This window comes from Marmota marmota, unplaced genomic scaffold (genome assembly GCF_001458135.2).
Source record: "Marmota marmota marmota unplaced genomic scaffold, marMar, whole genome shotgun sequence".
In the NCBI taxonomy this organism is placed as follows: Eukaryota; Metazoa; Chordata; class Mammalia; order Rodentia; family Sciuridae; genus Marmota; species Marmota marmota.
In genome coordinates, this window is record NW_026006019.1 from 1 (window position 1) to 5,492 (window position 5,492).

The following is a 5,492-nucleotide window of genomic DNA, read 5'->3' on the forward strand; positions in this document are numbered from 1 at the left end:
GCCCGCCCCGCACCACCAGCGCCTGCCCGCACACCGCCAGCGCCGCGCAACTCGCCATGTGCCCGCCCGCCGCTCCGCCACCCACGTGTGCCGCAGGGCGCTCCTTTCTACCGGCGCCGGCCAGTTACATCACGCGCAGACGCCGCGAGCTGACGTAATCCCCGAGCGCCCGTTCTTGAGCGTGCGCAGTAGGTGCGGTCTCCTTCCCAGTGGTGATGAGCCCGCGCCCCTCTCCGCGCAGCTGGCCCGACGTGCTGCGTTCTGGGGTTTTCCTCCAGACCGACAGGGCGATTCTGGACCTTTGATGGGAGCCCGGTACCTACTTGGTGCTGGTTCGAGTTAGTGCCAGCGCCCGGGATGGGGCCGCGGGTGTGGGTGTCGCCTTCGGTGTCGCCATAGATTCGAAGGTACTCCCCCTCCCACAGTCGAAATCAAGCCAAAGACGCCTTAAACTCGACGTCTTCAAACTGGAAGCGATGTTTTAAGTATGAACCGCTATTTCCCAGTGTTCCAAGATGCCTTAAAGTCTCGTCGGATGCCAGCATGAAGCCCGAAGTCGGAAATGGCGTGGTCCCTCCTAGGTTGTCTGTGGCTCCTCTGAGGCAGGTCCTCCACGTCCCAAGACCTACCAGACTAAAAAGATGGTCCTCGACACGTGGGTGCTGACCTCACTATGGTGAAGGATAACCACAGTCATACTCACATGGAGAAAGGCAGGGAGTGGAAACGCAGAATCTCTGTCCAAAGCAATTCTGGAAGCCCAGGGAAGAGTTTTCAGGCCCCACAGCAGTAGTGTACTCCTTGGCAGTATTAGGTTGTGGTAGGGACTTTCTCAGAACAAAGAAGATATACACCCTCAGTATCAATGTGCACCCTCCACAAGCTCAATTCACAATAGCTAAACTATGGAACCAACCTAGGGGCCATTCAACAGATGAACAGATGAAGAAATTGTGGTGTATATACACATTGGAATTTTCCTCATCCATAAAGAAGAATGAAATTATGGCATTTGCCAGTAAATGGGTGGAACTGGAGAATATTATGCTAAACCAAAATAAGCCAGTCCTGAAGAACCAAAGACTGCACATTGTCTCTGATATGCAGATAATCATTCATAATAAGAGGGGTTGGCTAGGGACAAATAGAAGCACTTAGGATTAGACAGAGGGGGGGAGTATGGGGGTAGGAATGAGTAGAATTAATCATACCCTATATGTATATATGATTGCACTGTCTGAGTAACTCTACATCATACATTTCATTTCATCAAGAATGAAAAGTTATACTACATTCATGTATGAAAAAATTTTTTAAAAGAAACACTGTTGCGTAGAAATAGAATGCCAGCCAGACTGTGTATGACCTTATATGGGAGACAAAGAGCTGGCAAGTAAAAGAGGAACTAACAAGAGTCCTCAGCTTTTGGATACAAATCCGCTGGCACTAATAAACACTGCTTCCTGCTGAACACCCAGTGCCCTGTCCTGTCTCGGAGAATCCAACAAGGTAGCTACTCAACCATGAGTGGGTGAGCAAGTAAGGACAATAAGAGACCACTGAAAGCCACAGGGAGCCTTATCTGACAGATAAGCACCTATGGGGGTCCTTGTATGTTAAAACCTATGCCTGCCTTACTTAAGAAACATTACCATTTCTGGACCATGTCATCATTATCTCTTGTAACCAAGTCTCCAGAACCCTGCCTTATCACTCTCCAATTGCCCTATTAGCCAAAACATCAAGACCCTCATAATGCCTGATCTATTCAAAGGTAATGAGTAGGTTAAGGGGGTAAGAACTTTAGGCAAAAACAGGAATATTCAGTTTCCATAAAAACTTCTACACTATGAGCACCACACCATGATCTGTTGGATTTTGCTGTCAGTCAAAAGTCAGAAGGTGGGGTTGGGTGGGACTCTGAAAATTTCCCTGGGCTCCCAATAAAAGTAGAGGGTAGGAGAGGCATGCAGCCCCTCACCCCTCTGAGAGCACTCACTCTCTCCCTTGAGAGTGTCCTCCTTTCCCAACCCTTCTACTCTGAGCCTCGTGTGAAATCTTTTTGACTTGATGACAAGAGTCAGGGTTTGCACTGCTTCAGTTTCCCAGAAGCCCAGCCCTGTCCCAGTGGGACCAGAAATCTGCCCCAAGATACACCTTAGCATGCTTCTTTCTTCTGCCCTCTTGGGTGTCCCTTCTTTCCCAGCTTATGATTGTTACCGGTTCTCTGAGATTTGCACACTTCCTTCACACTCAGCATGTGAAGTGTGTCAATATTCTGAACAGACAATAGGGATGAAATTCTTTTCACATCTTTTGGTGACGGTGCCTATGTTAACTAATACTTGCACTTAAATTGGTTTTCACCCATCTTAAAAACATACATTATATACATTCAAACATGAACAAAAATTTTCTCATAAAATTAACCTGAATAAAATGCTAGATGTATGAAAATTAAAGAGAAAACTTTGTTTTATTTGATTATCATTGTGGATTCATGGCTTTGTCACAGCCTAAAGTGCCTTAATGAACTGTCACTATTATCTCTTCAAGCTCAGGCAGTGGAAGCTCCTTGTGGCTGTCTCCTGAGTCCCACTAACATCCATCTTTTGAAGGATCCCTGCTCCCAGGCAGCAAGAACCCCAGGCTCACCTTGATTTCCTGTTCTACCAACCAAGATAACAGTAATTTTCCAAAGACAGCTGAATTAAAGCCTAAAGTCTAGGAACTGCTCTGCACTCCTGGATATCACTGCTCATAGGACAGGGGTGAAGAGTGCAAAAAGAGATTGTTTCTGAAAGGCTCAGAGCCACTTCAGGAGTTCCGTTTTACTTTCACCATTATGTTGCGACATACTTGCTGAAATTGTTAGTCCTCGATCCACATTGTAATTCCTTTTTAAATTCTTTTTTTCTTGTATCATGTTAGAATTTGAACATCTGTGACCACTCCAAAATTCCTGTTGGAAATGGCCCCCAGTGCAGCAGTATGAACTCATCCAGGAGATGACTAGGCCATGAGGGCTCTGCTCCTTGAACAGGTTGGTGCCTTACCAAGGGGCCTTGGGGGCAAGTCTGTCCCTTCTATCATGTGGGCACACTCAGTCCATCTCCTCCAGAGGATGCGGCACTCAAAGCGCAGCACTGGAAACAGATCAGCCCTCTCCAGACACAGAAGTCATGAGGGGCTCATCTTGGTCTTCCCAACTGCAGAACCGGGGAAGTACGTTTTCATGATGATAAGTGAGCCCGCCGTCTGTATTTTATCATGTCAGCTCACATGATCTATGACCCACTGTGGGGTCGCTCTCTTCCTCCAGCCTCACTGAGCTGTTATACATCAGATAAAATCTTTTACCCGGGTGAGTCATTCCAGTGATTTCTAGTACCTTCAGAGCTGTGCTTCCATCACTCCTGCCAATTTCAGAACATTTGTGTCACCCCCAAAGCAACCCTAAGTAGTGACTCTAATCCTCCCCACCCTCTCCAGCCCCTGGCAACCACTCACCTCTTTTCTGTCCTACAGACCTCGCTATTCCAGGCATTTCATCAGACATGGGGTGAATTTTGTGATGACCTCCTTCACCAAGTTTGATATTTTCAAGGTCTCACAAGGCACTTCACTCTGTGTGGCTAAATCATAATCCATTGAGTGGGAATCAAACATTGTTAGTTCATCAATGGGTACGTATCTTTGGTATTTCCACTTTGGGGCTATTTTGAATAGTGCTGTTACAAACATTCCTCTAGGGAGACAAGTGCAGGGTCTATGGTAACTCTGTTTAACTTCTTGTGGGGTTGAACCCGAGGTTCTTTACTACTAACCCACACCCCAGCCCTTTTTATTTTATATTTTCAGACAGGGCTTCACTAAGCTGCTGAGGGTCTCACTAAGTTGCCCAGGCTGGCCTTGATCTTGCAGTCCTTTTGCCTTATCTTCCTGAGCGGCTGGTATTACAGGCATGCATCACTGGGCCCAGATGTGTTTGAAGTTTAGAGGAACTGACAGACTTTTCCAAAGTTTCTACACACTTTACATTCTCAGCAGCACTATTTAAGGGTTCAAGTTTCCCACTCCCTCACCCACACTTGCTATTAACTGTTTTTGTGGTTAGTCAGCTTTTTGTTGCTATGACAAATACCTAAGAAAAACAATGTTGTGGAGGGAAGATTTATTTTGGCTTATGATTTTGGAGTTCTCAGTCCATGGTTGGCTGACTCCATTCCTTTGGATCTGAAGTGAGGCAGAACATCATGGTGAAAGGGCATGGCATTTTAGGCCACCCAATTTGGGGTACTTTGTTATGGCAACCCAATCTGACTCATACAACTTACATTTTCATATGCTAAAACCAAATCCCCAAGGTGCAGGTATTAAGAAGTGGGACCATGGGGAAATGAGGGAGCCCTCAGGAATGGGATTATGATGGTGTTAGTCGGTCTTCTTTCACTGTCTCCAGAATGCCACTAGGCTATTTTCTTGGTTGATTTGTTTTTCTTCTTACTTAGGAAACCAACTTAGAGGAGGAAAAGTTTCCTCTGATACATGGTTTCAGAAGTTCAGCCCTTGGTCAGCTGAATCCAATGCTCTGGGCCCAAGTGAGGTGGAGCATCATGCAGAAGGGCTGAAAAGGAGAGCTGTCCTCCTTATGGTGGCCCACAAGTAGAGACAGGGGAAGGGGTCACAGGGAAAATGCTCCCTTCCAGGGCATACCTCCTCCAGCCTTGTCCCACCTGGCTACAGTTATCACTCAGCCAGTCAATTCAAACTAGGCTGGACCAATTGGGTTACAGCTCTCACAATCCAGTCATTTCACCTCCAAACATTCCTGCATTAACACAGAAGCTTTGAGGGGACACCTCACACGCAAACCACAATATTCTACCCTTGGTCCCCCAAAACGCACATTTATCTCACCATGAAAAAATGCATGTAGTCCCATCTCCAAGAGTTCCCACGGTCATAACAGTTCCAGAATGCCCCAAAGCCCAAGCACAAAGTCTCCTCTGAGACTCACGTGATCTCCTATAAAACTCAAAAGCAAGTTACATGTATCTAAACCACATCTTAAGCAATAAACACCCAACAGACCACAGCCCTGAGGGCCCCTCTATTTGGATCTCTCTCCATTCCCCCACAGGGAGCCACTAGGCTATTTTCTTGGTTGATTTGTCTTTCTTCTTTCTTAGGAAACCATGTGTTCTGGATACTAATTTCATATTGGTTAATAGTTCCCAGTACATGATTTGTCTTTTCAGTTTTTATAGTGCCTTGTGCAGACATTTTGATTGTAACTTCAATAGACATTTTAATTGCTATCATAGTTTGGACTTTTTATGTCCATAATCAATTGCTGTTTTGTTTTAGAACTTTAATTTAGCTAGAAATAATTTTTATGTAAAAAGTATAAGGAAGGAGTTATGTTTTCCATTTTCTTTTCTTTCTTTCTTTTTTCTTTTCTTTTCTTTCTTTTTTTTTTTTTTTTTTTA

At 45.4% G+C, this 5,492-nt stretch overlaps 1 long non-coding RNA gene across 1 annotated transcript; it reads left to right on the forward strand.

Annotated features, from left to right (window-relative positions):
* Nucleotides 1–8: 8 nt before the first annotated feature.
* LOC125614703 lies at nt 9–3,372 on the forward strand. The gene is made up of 2 exons (XR_007345270.1): nt 9–1,774; nt 2,932–3,372. It is a non-coding gene; the product is annotated as an uncharacterized LOC125614703 (long non-coding RNA).
* The last annotated feature ends 2,120 nt before the right edge of the window (nt 3,373–5,492 follow it).